Below are 16,272 nucleotides of genomic sequence, written 5' to 3' on the forward strand. Positions count from 1 at the left end.
AATTAGACATATTGTTTTCTGGTGGAGTACCCCTTTAAGGCAGTGCTGGAAAATGATGGTGACCACACAAAATATTGACACTTTGAGCCCAATTTGGACATTTCCACTTAGGGGTGTCCTCACTTTTGTTGCCAAGGTTAAGACATTAATGGCTGTGTGTTGTTATTTTGATGGGAAAGCAACATTACACATGGTTATACAGGCTGTGCACTCCCAACATTACATTGTAGCAGAATTTCATTCCTACAGAGTTGGGGTCCTCATTTATGAGATTTAGTGTATATAATTATTTGAATGCTGCTGGGGGGCACTAAAAATTCTAAACTAAATAAAATATGTTGGTTTTTTTGTTTGTTTGTTCTTTTTAGTCAACACAGTGAATGCCATGAAAGAAAAAAACTTAACTAATTTGTTGTCACATTACATATCAGAAGAAAATGAAAGTGTTTAAAAAGCAACTTCAAAACAATGCATAGTTTGCGATTTCATTTAAGTAAAAACATTGGGGGAGGGGGTCAGGAAGGGATCAAGAAATCAACAACATACCTGTTTTAACTTTGATACTAAAACTAGGAAATGAAGAAAACTAACACAATTTTCCATGCAATCTTTCTTTAATAGTTGCATAGTAACAATATTGATTGGAAATTGGAAAAGAAAACAAAAAACTACGGCACAGATTTCATACATTCCTAATATACATATCCATAAGTGCAAAAATAAAATAGGGGCAAAACTACATAAGGACATTCTCCCAGCGTATTAGCAATGCTTTAGTTTTGCCTTATGTGTTTCTTTAGAAACTATTTCTTTTTCTTTGATGAGCAATAACTTATAAGATGCAAGAATTGTAAAAGTATGTGCTAACAATTGTCTAGTCTTCCGTCCATGCTGTAGTGGTTTACTACTTTTATTCTTTAAGAAAAATGGACTCTTTAAAGCATAATACAATTTAAAAACATTAAAAAGAATGAAAAAAGTAAAAAACAGAACAAGAAACTGTAGTTAAATTGTTGATTTAATATATTGCCACAACTTGAAAGAAAATGTGGCAGTTGTTTGCACTTACATGAATAAAATAAACTTAAGTTAAAGTTAAATAGATGCATGTTATGAAATGACAAAAGTATAGGCTTTTTGAATCTATACATTTATTAAAATACATATACATATTCATGTTAACATATCCCAAAGGCAGCAACAACAAAGAGCAGTCCAACAAGCGGTTAAACAGGCACTTTCTCCAGAATCATCCCTTCTTTCTTCTACAACATAAACTAAGAAAGAAAAAGAAACAGTTAGTCTGGTCTTTAAGCCATGACACTTTAATTTAGTTATTTTAATTTTAGAGTACTTCAATTTAATATATATACATATAATAATAATTATATGTATAGCTACAATGATTAAACACAGTTAGGAATTTACTAAGAACAGCGTTTCACACATTGGTCATAAATAAACCTCCAACAGTGTAATATTGCACAGGATTTATCAAGAGACTCATGGCTCCTGATAAACTGAGGTGCAATTATTTTTTGTGTAAGGAAATTTAAACAAAAATCATAATTTTGCACATTTGGGGGGCTTTGTTTTCGCACTTTACGGTAATATATACATGTTTTCTTTATTCTCTGGGTCACTATGATTAACCCCTTAAGGACTCACTGTTTTTCCGTTTTTGCACTTTCGTTTTTTTCCTCTTTACCTTTTAAAAATCATAACCCTCTCAATTTTCCACCTAAAAATCCATATTATGGCTTATTTTTTGCGTCACCAATTCTACTTTCCAGTGACATTAGTCATTTTACCCAAAAATTCACGGTGAAACGGAAAAAAAAATCATTGTGCGACAAAATCGAAGAAAAAACGCCATTTTGTCATTTTTGGGGGCTTCCGTTTCTACGTAGTGCATATTTCGGTAAAAATGACAACTTATCATTATTCTGTACCCTACTTATATAGGTTTTGTCGTGTCATATTTTGTCGTACTTCTGCAAAAATCATAACTACATGCAGGAAAATTTATACGTTTAAAAATGTCATCTTCTGACCCCTATAACTTTTTTATTTTTCCACGTACAGGGCGGTATGAGGGCTCATTTTTTGCACCGTGATCTGAAGTTTTTAACGGTATGATTTTTGTTTTGATTGGACTTTTTGATCACGTTTTATTCATTTTTTAATGGTATAAAAAGTGACCAAAATACGCTTTTTGGGATTTTGGAATTTTTTTGCGCATGCGCCATTGATCGTGCGGTTTAATTTACATTTACGCATGAGGCGATACCACATATGTTTATTTTTTTTATTTACACTGTTTTATTTTTTTATGGGAAAAGGGAAGGGGTTAAATGACCTTTATTAACACTTTTTTAAAACTTTTTTTTTGCAGTGTTATAGGTCCCATAGGGACACTGATCTCCTATGCTGATCACTGGGGTGTATTAACACGCCTGTGATCAGTGTTATCGGTGCTTGACTGCTCCTGCCTGGATCTCAGGCACGGAGCAGTCATTCGTCAATCGGACACCGAGGAGGCAGGTAAGGGCCCTCCCGGTGTCCTGTAAGCTGTTCGGGATGCCGCGATTTCATCGCGGAGGTCCCGAACAGCCCGACTGACTAGCCGGGATACTTTCGCTTTAGAAGCGGCGGTCAGCTTTGACCGCCGTTTCTAAAGGGTTAATACCACACATTGCCGTGATCGGCGATGTGTGGTATTAGCCGCGGGTCCCGGCCTTTGATGAGCGCCGGCACCGACGCAATGTGATGCTTCATATCGCGGGAGCTGGCGCAGGACGTAAATAAACTTCCTGCGTCGTTAAGGGGTTAAAATGGTTACATACATTTCTATTATTGTACTGCTTTTAAAAAATCTCAAACTTTTTTGACCACCTCTAACTTCCTTATTTTACCGTATTCAGGGAATTGTGAGGGCTAATTTTTTGCTCCATGATCTATAGTTTGTTTTGGTCCAGATTTGCATATATGTGACTTTTTGATCGCTTTTTATTAAATTGTTTTGCAGTTTGATGTGACAAAAAAGCTGACATTTTTAAAAAAAAAATTTTAAACGTCTACGCCGTTCGTCGTAGGGCATCATTAACCATTATATTTTTATAGTTCGGAAATTTACGCACACAACAATACCAAATATGTTTATTATTTATCATTTTTTTACGCTTTTATGTATTAATATGGGGAAAAAGGGTGATTAAAAACTTTATTGGGGGATGGGATTTTTCAACAAAAAAAATTTGTAACTTAGCTGTGCGCTAAGAGGTGCTATGCAGCGCCGCACATTTACGGCACATGGCCTTAAGGGGTTAAACCTATGGTTAAGAGAAATGTTCTGGATATTCTGCTTGGGAACACTCCAGCCCCAAGGGCTTAATAAAGCCACTAAACTTATCAGATAATTCCTAGCCCGCCACCCTCATACCATCCCTACCTGCCCACAGCTAGGCTTGCGCTCCTACACTGGCCATTACTTTATCACCATTTAAATTCCTATTCAATATATGTCTAAGTCTATAGAATTTCAGTAACCGGCAATTTCTATTTAGACTAGGCTACTGATAATTCCACTAAAACACAGGTGCCCCTGCTCCCAAACCAAGCACTGCCCCCCTCTTGTAATACATACTGTTATCGTATCTACTGTTATCGTATATACATTAGTAACCATCAATTCATTTAAATGTACTCTGCTGTTATCTACAGGCACAGGTGAAATATCGTCAGGCTGTAGGTTCATTCACACTACACATCAATGTCCCTTCCATTCATGTTGTTAATTGCCTTTTAACCTAGTTCTCCCAATATGGGCATCCTACTTAAAGGGGTACTCTGGCGCTAAACACCTTATCCCCTATCAAAAGGATAGGTGATAAGATCTCAGATCGTGGGGATCCCGCCACTGGGGACCCCTGTCATCTCTCCTGCAGCACCCCCGTTTTTCAGCTGCACAGAGCGAGTATCGCTCTGTGTCTGATGATTGGCGGTGCAGGGGATGGAGTATCATGACGTCATGGCTCTGCCCCCTCGTGACGTCACACCCAGCCCCCTCAATGCAAGTCTATGGGAGGGGGTGTGATGGGCGCCACTATCCTTGCTCTGTGCAGCTGAAAAATGGGGGTGATGCATGAGAGATTGCAGGGGTCCCCAGCGGCATTATCCCCGCAGTCTAACATCTTATACGCTATCCTTTTGATAGGGAATAAGATGTTTAGAGTCGAGTACCCCTTTAACCTACTTCTGTCAATTTTAATTAAATAGCAACCACATTATTAAAGTGTTACAATTCGGGAGATTTGAACTTGCAGTGAGGTCTCCCATACACCTCACAGCCAGAGAGAATGCTGTTTAGCTTAAATGTTTCACCTTCAGTGTTTCCCATAGACCAACATGGGCTGATTGGTTTGAATGATCTGATCTTTTTGTGTGTTATAGTTACACACCAGCCAATCCAACAAAGTCATGGGACCCTTAAAGGGTATTCTGTCCTAGACATCTTATCCCCTATTCAAAGGATAGGGGATAAGAAGTCTGATCGCAGGGGTCCCTCCGCTGGGGACCACGCGATCTCTCCTGCAGCACCCCATTTCTCAGCTGCACAGAGCGAGGATCACTCTGTGGCTGATGATGGGCGATGCAGGGGACAGAGTATTGTGATGTCACGGCCCCGCCCCTCGTAACATCACGCCCCGCCCCCTCAATGATAGTCTATGGGAGGGGGTGTGATGGCCACCATGCCCCCTCCCATAGACTTGCATTGGGGGGGGGGACATCACGCGATGGTATTAGAGGATCAAACTGTGTAGCCTTGCACTCTCACCTGAAATGAGACTTTGGTTCATGGATATCACCCCAAAGTGCCTGGGGTACAATGGTGATCCAGTGTTGCAAGGCAGCAATATTGCACCTAGTTTCCAAAAGCCAGTGGAGCCAGTAGTCAAATTTAGTAAAAGCAAAGAAAAAGAATGCACTGCTTCGGCACTACCACTATGGATCAGAGGACAGATCAGCTATGGTATCAATATGTTTTATTAACACATCTATAAAAAACAATAAAATGGGAGCAGGAGCATATTCTCCCTTTATCAATAGCAAAAGTTACAACTGATAAAGGGAGAATATGCTCCGGAAACGAGTCTTGCTCCCATTTTATTGTTGTTTTTTTTTATAGATATGTCAATAAAACATATCGATACCATAGCTGATCTGACCTCTGATCCATAGTGGTAGCACCGAAGCGGTGCATTCTTTTTCTTTGCTTTTACTACACAAGGGCTAACATCATGGTTAAGCCCCAGTTACTTCAAATCCTGCCATTATTTGAATTTCTATGTGTATAATGTCAGAACATATGGGCCAGAATTATTTTAAATAATCATACTGTATGGCATCCATTTTTAATTGTTCAAGCCAAAAACTCCATGTTGTGTAAAGTTGATTCTCAGTGTTAAATTCCAGAATGTCACATGATGTCTGCAAGTGTGAAACATCCCTTGTCTGTGTTTATATAAACTACTTTATGGCTCAGATAAGGGCATTGGAATTCAGGTCACTTTTAAATCAGGAGTATATATATATATATATATATATATATATATATATATATATATGAAAATACTTTTCCTTATATTCTTAATAGTAATTAGGTATGCTTTATCTATCATTCTTATTGTGATTATTATTAGTGGCATGTTTATGTTATGTGGTCAGTATACCATTTATAATCTATTTAGTTTTCCTGCATCTATAAGTTAGTTTGTATGTAATTTGGTGGTCTGATTTCGTCCCATGAATGGATTCTACAGTTATTCCTTATCTGATAGATTTATAATTGTAAGAATAGGCGGGACTGAGATTCTATTCATTATTTTAAACTTGGGAGAGACCATTAATGTCATATTCAGATTGAAGACTTGGGAAATCCCGAAATGTCTGCTGTGTGTGTATACTACATGTCGAAATCTAATCCAGCTAATTATATTTATTGGCCATTAGTTGGAGAGATGACTTGACATGATATATCTATATTTTAAGTAATGTCTGCTAATTTTTAGGAGAATGTTTTTGCAACTCATGGACAAGAGTGCCCTCTCTGGTCAGTGAAATAGTTACATCTGGGCGAGACAAGGGCCTAGCACGTTTTTGTTCTAGAGAAGTGATTAATTGGTTTAATATCTGATCAAGATAAGAAACTTTGTTTTAAACTGAAGTGTAAAGGGAGAGTGGACAATTCTTTGTTCCTTCTTTTTGGAGAGATTCCTGGATTATCTTTCTGCTGAGTGAACAGACTCATCTTTTCCAATCTGCATATACCCACTGGCATTTCAACTTTGTGGTAACTATAAAAGAACTGTAATATCTTTTTGATTATTGTTGGCTATTCTATAGCAGGGAGAGTTTGTACTTAAGGTAATTTATATCTTCCCATCCACAAATTTTGGATGAATTTATAGATTTCTGTCCAGGTACAACTTTAGTGAATCTGTAGACACTAACATCTATCTGAACAGAATAATTTTAATTATATTTGTGATTCACATTTTCCAAAATAAATAGTCCCAAATTATAGAATGAATAGGGACATTCCCCTCTGCATAGCCATCAATAATTTATATGTTATCATTTATCAAGGCAAAGTTTCATTCATAATATCTCTAAGCGGGAAAATCACTGTTGCATGTATTAACATATCTTGTATTTCATATACTCATTTCTTATGTAGACCAACCGCATATATGCTATATACCGTTGATATATATGCTGCCATCTTGTATTCAATTTTGAATACCATTGTGAACTAGGGCGGTATAATCCCATCTAGTGGGCAAATATAGGTATTATTGTGACTTAGTATGGTATAATGACATCATATTGATCTGCATATTTTATCATATTTTATATTTCTATATTTTAATTAATAAATTGTATATCTATTTTTACATATTTTATTGTTGAGATCTTATTTGTGCAACGATATTCCTATCTTCCAAATATTAACGAATAATAGAGGTATTTATTGTGTCGGCCTCTGAGGATCTCACTTGCTTAAATTTTTTTATTCACGATCCTCATTTTTATTTTTGAGAGGTAAAGATTATTACTTTATCTTCTTCGTGTATAAATTATACGACACATGGAGGCACTGCTGAGATTTGGTATGTAATAGGAATTAATCTTGCATTAATACTCCTGTGATTGCAATTTGTTGATTATACTTTGTTTTTCGGTGTAGACAGTATAGGTACTAAGATGAGTGTAACCGATAGTGATTTGAGCTTAGGAGAGGCTTTAGCTACTCCATTAAAAACGCTTTCCACTCCTGAAAAATTTATTTATGATGTTACTCAATATGTAAATGAGAGGTTGGATTTGAAATATGATGTAGATGCATGGGTAGCTAACTTAAAGGCATGTGCTGAGTCAGAGTGTGATGATGTGTGGGCACCAGGCACTGGGATCCAAAAATATACAACACATGTAGCACTCTCTGACAAAGGCAAACGTAGAGACAGTCTTATTGTGCACCTATCTCCACTACTTCTTTACACTACGTTTGTAGCCAGTAATCGGTTAAGAAAACAAAACTAACACATATGTCAATTACAACTTATTGATCAGCTAAATATGGACTTAGAGTCAACAAAAGGGACGGTCACTGACTTAACTCCTTAAGGACACATGACGTACCACGGGCCGGGACTGCGCTATTAACCCTTTAGATGCGGCGTGAAAGTGAAAACATGCCGTTTAGCTCAGGGAGCTGTTCGGGATAGCCGCGGCGAAATCGCGGCATCCCGAACAGCTTACAGGACAGCTAGAGGATCCATACCTGCCTCCTCGCTGTCCGATCCCCGAATGACTGCTCAGTTCCTGAGATCCAGGCATGAGCAGTGAAGCGGCAGAATCATCGATCACTGGTTTCCTATGAGAAACCAGTGATCAATGTAATAGATCAGTGTGTGCAGTATTATAGGTCCCTATTGGAGCTATAACACTGCAAAAAAAAAGTGGGAAAAAAAAGTGAAGATCATTTAACCCCTTCCCTATTAAAAGTTTGAATCCCCCCCCCCCTTTTCCCATAAAAAAAAAAAACAGTGTAAATAAAAATAAAAATAAACGAGAGACAGGTGGCCAAAGAAAGCAAAACTAATCCTAAATATTTTTTTTGATATATAAATGCAAAAAAACCAAGGACAGAGCATGTAGGATCCCTTAGTAATGATAATGGGGAGGTTGTCATAGGTGATCAAGAGAAAGCGGAGCTACTGAATGGGTTCTTTAGTTCTGTATACACTATGGAAAAAGGTGCTGACATTGGCCAGGTCAGTGCTGGTAACACATCATGTAATGTACTGAACTGGCTTAATGTAGAGATGGTACACGGTAAGTTAAGTGATATAAATGTAAGCAAATCTCCAGGGCCAGATGGATTGCACCCAAGAGTTCTTAGAGAGATAAGTTCAGTAATATCTGTACCCCTGTTCATGATATTTAGAGATTCTCTGGTGTCTGGTATTGTGCCAAGGGACTGGCGCAAGGCGAATGTGGTGCCAATCTTCAAAAAGGGCTCTAGGTCTTCCCCAGGAAACTATAGACCGGTAAGTTTAACGTGCATTGTGGGTAAATTGTTTGAAGGACTTATAAGGGATTACATACAGGAATACATAGGGGATAATAGTATTATAAGTGATAGTCAGCATGGGTTTACTAAGGATAGAAGTTGTCAAACCAATCTAATTTGCTTTTATGAAGAGGTGAGTAGAAGCCTTGACAGAGGAATGGCTGTGGATATAGTGTTTCTGGATTTTGCTAAAGCATTTGATACTGTCCCTCATAGACGTCTGACAGGTAAGTTAAGGTCTTTGGGTTTGGAAATTTTAGTTTGTAACTGGATTGAACACTGGCTCATGGATCGTACCCAGAGAGTGGTGGTCAATGATTCGTACTCTGATTGGTCCCCGGTTATTAGTGGTGTACCCCAAGGTTCAGTACTGGGCCCGCTGTTGTTTAATTTATTTATCAATGATATAGAGGATGGTATTAACAGCTCTGTTTCTATCTTTGCAGATGACACCAAGCTTTGTAGCACGGTACAGTCTATAGAGGATGTGCATAAGTTACAAGATGACTTGGATAGACTAAGTGTCTGGGCATCCACTTGGCAAATGAGGTTCAATGTGGATAAATGTAAAGTCATGCATCTGGGTACTAATAACCTGCATGCATCGTATGTCTTAGGGGGGATTAAACTGTCAGAGTCACTGGTAGAGAAGGATCTGGGTGTACTTGTAGATCACAGACTACAGAATAGCATGCAATGTCAGGCTGCTGCTTCCAAAGCCGGCAGGATATTGTCATGTATCAAAAGAGGCATGGACTCGAGGGACAGGGACATAATACTCCCCCTTTATAAAGCATTGGTACGGCCTCACCTGGAATATGCTGTTCAGTTTTGGGCACCTGTCCATAAAAGGGACACTGCGGAGTTGGAAAGGGTGCAGAGACGCGCGACTAAACTAATATGGGGCATGGATCATCTTAGCTATGAGAAGCGATTAAAGGAGTTACAATTGTTTAGTCTTGAGAAGAGACGTTTAAGGGGGGATATCATAAACGTATATAAGTATATTAATGGCCCATACAAAAAATATGGAGAAAAACTGTTCCAGGTTAAACCCCCCCAAAGGACGAGGGGGCACTCCCTCCGTCTGGAGAAGAAAAAGTTTAGTCTAAAGGGGCGACACGCCTTCTTTACCATGAGGACTGTGAATTTATGGAACGGTCTGCCTCAGGAACTGGTCACAGCAGGAACAATTAACAGCTTTAAAACAGGATTAGATACATTCCTGGAACAAAATAACATTAATGTTTATGAAGAAATATAAAATCCCATCCCTTCCCCAATATCGCGCCACACCCCTACCCCTTAATTCCCTGGTTGAACTTGATGGACATATGTCTTTTTTCGACCGTACTAACTATGTAACTATGTATTGCCGCGTGCGGAAATGTCCGAATTATAAAAATGTATAGTTAATTAAACCGCACGGTCAATGGCGTACGTGCAAAAAATAGTGCATTTTTGGTCACTTTTTATATAATGAAAAAATGAATAAAAATGAAAAAAAAATGAATCAATAAGTCCTATCAGATCACGGCACAAAAAATTAGTCCTCATACCGCCCCATACGCGGAAAAATAAAAAAGTTATAGGGGTCAGAAGATGACAATTTTAAACATATTCATTTTCCTGCATGTAGTTATGATTTTTTCCAGAAGTACGACAAACCTATATAAGTAGGATATCATTTTAATCGTATGCTGAAAATAAAAGGAAAAAGGAGAGGCGCGCTCCTAGTGTGATACTGTTTGAGGCAGAAACGGGTCCGTGCGAGTTAGATGCACCTTACCGTGGTTAGTTGTGCTGCGGGCACAACACCTTTGTAAGCCTTCAGATAGCAAGAAGCCGTTGGTATCCCTGGTTCGAGATCAAAGCGTACGGTGGCGTTAGGTAGGTGGCTGCCTCTGCATCCCTAACCGTGACTGGCAAGTCCGGTTCTAACGTATAGGAATAGGGAGAAAAATTGGGATGAGATCCGGCGCCTCCTCCGATGTAATAAGGATATAACAAAACTGCCTATATTTAAAAAAAGGCTGTTTTATTGGAGGGTGCAACTTAAAAGTTTCGATCCCGAACCGGGTTCTTCGTCAGGCAATGGGCTAAAAAACATACAAGGCGCCAGTTTTAAATACACAGATCAGCTGAGTGCTACCGGGTCAGCAGGTCACGGTCAGCATGAAGGTTAAACAAAGACATTTTATATTACAGTAAAAATGAATAAAATACAATAAAATTGAAACAAAATATATGATGCTGATATGTTATGAAATAGAACAAACACCTAGGAGAGTGTAACCTAGGTATTCGTTGTTTGACATAAGACTGCGGCTTCCCGGCATCATGTCACGTCCTCGGGAATCCGTGTCCCGTTTCTGAGATTCTGATTAAATGTGTGGACATTATTTCAAATAATTTTCAAATCTTGCATAAGTGTGGTGTATTGATGTATGTTCTTTACAGCTTCGGGGTGTTATTAGTTTTTAACTTTTTTAGTTTTAACTTGGCAGCGCTGGAGGGCTTTTTTGCGCATGATGGTTGTTATATCCATGGACCGGTATCCATGTGGACAGCGCAGGTGAGCATTTTTGCGTAACTGATGCGGCTGTTATTACATGGTTATCCTTCTGAGATTGTCTATTTCTGGGTTTATAGTTAGGTAGTTAGGTATGGAGCATTTTTTATGCATGCTTTATTACTGTTCCGGTCCTTCCAGGGTTAAACTGCGCTGGAGACCCATATTTGTCATCCAAGGCGGAGGTGGAGGAGTAAGGAGAATTAGATTATAGTTTCAACAATTTCATTAAGACCTCGCGGGAAGATGGTTTCTAGTTTATACATCCAAAAAACCTCCCGTTTTTTGAGTGTCTCAAAACGATTAGAACATGTTTCAGATATGACATCAATCGGAGTTATCTTGATTGGTTCTGTTATGGTTGGATGAGCCATAGAGCAATGTCTAGAGAGGCCGTGCAGTTGGAATTTATTCTTTATGTTCTGTCTATGTTTATTCATTCTGCAGTGCAACGGTTGTATTGTTTGACCCACATACTGCAACCCACACATGCAGTCGATGAGGTAGATGATATACATTGACTGACAGGTAAGTCTGTGCTTGAGTACGTGTTCCTCTTTTGTTGTATTGGATGTAATTATTTTCACATTATGTTGTATTTCCTTGCAACATTTGCATCTTTTTTGCCCACATCTGAAGCTTCCAACCGGTAGACTATTTTTTAGATTATCACTTAATGTTGCCGTATTTGACTTGGGGCCAGGAGGTTTTTTAGAGTGGGGGCTCGTCGGAAAGTAATTCTTGGTTTTTCCGGGATCTTGCCTCTCAAATGTATGTCATTTAGTAGAATATGCCAGTTCTTTTTTAGCGCTGTCTGGATCTTATTAGCAGAATCACTGTATGTGGTGATAAAATTGTTTTTTTGTATTTCCGCATGTTTTTCTGGTTTCTCCATATTAGTTGGCTTTGTAGGGATCAGACAGTCAGATTGTGATTTACTAGATGCCTTTTTTAAGGCTTGCTTGATGACAGGCTTTGGATATTTCTTTTCTTTACATCTGCTTTCAAGAATTTTTGCTTCTTGCATGAACGTGAGGTCCTCTGTACAATTTTTCCTGATGCGTTGAAACTGGCTATATGGTACATTTTTGAGCCACTGTCTGTAGTGTCCACTGTTAAAGTCCAAATAACTATTAACATCGACTGTTTTGAAGAATGTAGAAGTGATAATTTTATTCTCAATGTGAGAGATGGTCAGGTCTAGAAAATTAATTCTTTCTGTAGAGGCTTCCATTGTGAATTTTATACCCCAATGGTTATTGTTAATGGTTGTAAGGAGAATGTCGGTGGGATCTTCAGGCCCATCCCAGATAAAAAACAGGTTGTCAATGTACCTACGGTACATGATGATGTGGGACATGAGGACAGGATTACTAGTGATGAACTGGGATTTGAAGGCGCCCATGAACAGATTTGCATAGGCTGGTGCGACCTTCGAACCCATCGCGGTCCCTTTGTGCTGTTGGTACATTGTTTTATTATATGAGAAGTAATTATTATGAAGAATAAAATTGAGACCTTTGATGAGAAAGTTCTTTTGTTGGGTTTGTAGCGTAGTATCCTCATCTAGGAATTTTTTAACGCAGTTGAGTCCCAGTTTGTGTGGTATGTTTGTATAGAGAGATGTTACATCACTTGTGACCAAATGATAACCAGATTTCCATTTAATATTGAGTAGTGCTTGTATCAGCTGCGTGGAATCACGTAGATAGCTGGGAAGTGCTGTTACGTATGGTTGTAAGAACAGATCGATGTAATGTGCTAAATTGCTGTTGGATGAATTGATGCTGGATATGATGGGATGCCCAGGTGGATTGGTTAATGATTTATGGATTTTTGGTAGAAAGTAGAAATATGGTTTGTTTGCATTACAGGCTTTAAGGTATCTTTCTTCATTTTTGTCCAAGATATTGCTCTCAGTGCCTTCTTGAATTAATGCGTGTAGTTGTTTCTCCACAAGTGGGAAGGGGTTGTATCGGATCTCCATGTAGAATTCTTTGTCCGAAAGGATCCTCAGTGCTTCCTTTTCATAGTAGTCATGTTCCAATATAACCAGTCCCCCTCCCTTGTCAGCATTACGGATTACTATATTGGTGTTTTTTGTAATCCTTTAAGAGCCTTAAACTCTTCATTTGTCAGGTTTTTCCTTTTGGTATGTCCTATAGATTTTTTGAGTTCCAGGGAGACTAGCTCATGGAACACATCTATGTTGGGGCCCCTCGCATGCGTGGGATAGAAGGTGGATGGCACTTTTACCGCTTGGTGTATGATACCATCATTAATTACATTGTCAGTATCGGTGCTTCTTCTGGGGTCCTGCCCTGCATGAAGTCCTTGTTCCTTAATTGCAAAGAATCTTTGTAGTGTCAGCTTTCTGATGAACCTGTTAAGATCCAGAAACAGTTGGAATTCATCCCCTTTATTGGATGGACAAAATGAGAGTCCTTTTTCCAATAGGGATATCTCGGCTGTTGACAGTTGATGTTAAGATAAATTAAAGATTTTTATTGTTCCATCGTTTCCTTCCTTGGTGCTTTTCTCGTTTCCATTTCTTCTCTTGTGCTTTCCTCCGCGTTTTCCTCTGTGTCTTCTATTTTTCTTTTGTTCCTCTTTTTCTGAAACATCTGTGGAATTTGTAGTTGCTTCATGGGGCACATCTCTAAAAAAGATTCCGATGTTGTTGTTTCATATAATAAAACAACGTACCAACAGCACAAAGGGACCGCGATGGGTTCGAAGGTCGCACCAGCCTATGCAAATCTGTTCATGGGCGCCTTCGAATCCCAGTTCATCACTAGTAATCCTGTCCTCATGTCCCACATCATCATGTACCGTAGGTACATTGACGACCTGTTTTTTTTATCTGGGACGGGCCTGAAGATCCCACCGACATTCTCCTTACAACCATTAACAATAACCATTGGGGTATAAAATTCACAATGGACGCCTCTACAGAAAGAATTAATTTTCTAGACCTGACCATCTCTCACATTGAGAATAAAATTATCACTTCTACATTCTTCAAAACAGTCGATGTTAATAGTTATTTGGACTTTAACAGTGGACACTACAGACAGTGGCTCAAAAATGTACCATACAGCCAGTTTCAACGCATCAGGAAAAATTGTACAGAGGACCTCACGTTCATGCAAGAAGCAAAAATTCTTGAAAGCAGATTTAAAGAAAAGAAATATCCAAAGCCTATCATCAAGCAAGCCTTAAAAAAGGCATCTAATAAATCACAATCTGACTGTCTGATCCCTACAAAGCCAACTAATATGGAGAAACCAGAAAAACATGCAGAAATACAAAAAACCAATTTTATCACCACATACAGTGATTCTGCTAATAAGATCCAGACAGCGCTAAAAAAGAACTGGCATATTCTACTAAATGACATACATTTGAGAGGCAAGATCCCGGAAAAAACAAGAATTACTTTCCGACGAGCCCCCACTCTAAAAAACCTCCTGGCCCCAAGTCAAATACGGCAACATAAAGTAAATAATCTAAAAAATAGTCTACCGGTTGGAAGCTTCAGATGTGGGCAAAAAAGATGCAAATGTTGCAAGGAAATACAACATAATGTGAAAATAATTACATCCAATACAACAAAAGAGGAACACGTACTCAAGCACAGACTTACCTGTCAATCAATGTATATCATCTACCTCATCGACTGCATGTGTGGGTTGCAGTATGTGGGTCGAACAATACAACCGTTGCACTGCAGAATGAATAAACATAGACAGAACATAAAGAATAAATTCCAACTGCACGGCCTCTCTAGACATTGCTCTATGGCTCACCCAACCATAACAGAACCAATCAAGATAACTCTGATTGATGTCATATCTGAAACATGTTCTAATCATTTTGAGACACTCAAAAAACGGGAGTTTTTTTTGGATGTATAAACTAGAAACCATCTTCCCGCGAGGTCTTAATGAAATTGTTGAAACTATAATCTAATTCTCCTAACTCCTCCACCTCTGCCTTGGATGACAAATATGGGTCTCCAGCGCAGTTTAACCCTGGAAGGACCGGAACAGTAATAAAGCATGCATAAAAAATGCTCCATACCTAACTACCTAACTATAAACCCAGAATTAGACAATCTCAGAAGGATAACCATGTAATAACAGCTGCATCAGTTACGCAAAAATACTCACCTGCGCTGTCCACATGGATACCGGTCCATGGATATAACAACCATCATGCGCAAAAAAGCCCTCCAGCGCTGCCAAGTTAAAACTAAAAAAGTTAAAAACTAATAACACCCCGAAGCTGTAAAGAACATACATCAATACACCACACTTATGCAAGATTTGAAAATTATTTGAAATAATGTCCACACATCTAATCAGAATCTCAGAAACGGGACACGGATTCCCGAGGACGTGACATGATGCCGGGAAGCCGCAGCCTTATGTCAAACAACGAATACCTAGGTTACACTCTCCTAGGTGTTTGTTCTATTTCATAACATATCAGCATCATATATTTTGTTTCAATTTTATTGTATTTTATTCATTTTTACTGTAATATAAAATGTCTTTGTTTAACCTTCATGCTGACCGTGACCCGCTGACCCGGTAGCACTCAGCTGATCTGTGTATTTAAAACTGGCGCCTTGTATGTTTTTTATCCCATTGCCTGACGAAGAACCCGGTTCGGGTTCGAAACTTTTAAGTTGCACCCTCCAATAAAACAGCCTTTTTTAAATATAGGCAGTTTTGTTATATCCTTATTACATCGGAGGAGGCGCCGGATCTCATCCCAATTTTTCTCCCTATTCCTATATTTTAATCGTATGGACCTACAGAATAAAGATAAGGTGTCATTTTTACCGAAAAATGTACTACGTAGAAACGGAAGCCCCCAAAAGTTACAAAACAGCGGTTTTTTTTTCAATTTTGTCTCACAATGATTTTGTTTTCCGTTTCGCTGTAGATTTTTGGGCAAATTGACTGATGTCATTACAAAGTAGAATTGGTGGCGCAAAAAATAAGCCATCATATGGATTTTTAGGTGCAAAATTGAAAGAGTTATGATTTTTTAA

The 16,272-nt window shown here is 38.6% G+C and overlaps 1 protein-coding gene across 3 annotated transcripts in view; it reads right to left on the minus strand.

The window, feature by feature from the left end:
* Window positions 1-595: 595 nt before the first annotated feature.
* The window catches only part of LOC130267178 (uncharacterized), a 170,246-nt gene continuing 154,569 nt past the window's right edge, over window positions 596-16,272 (minus strand). For all 3 annotated transcript variants that reach the window (XR_008843085.1, XR_008843086.1, XR_008843084.1), the window contains one exon: window positions 596-1,277. The gene's annotated coding sequence lies outside the window, so the exon portion shown is untranslated. The remainder of the gene's footprint in view (window positions 1,278-16,272) is intronic.

This window comes from Hyla sarda, chromosome 4, assembly GCF_029499605.1.
Source record: "Hyla sarda isolate aHylSar1 chromosome 4, aHylSar1.hap1, whole genome shotgun sequence".
Lineage (NCBI taxonomy): Eukaryota > Metazoa > Chordata > Amphibia > Anura > Hylidae > Hyla > Hyla sarda.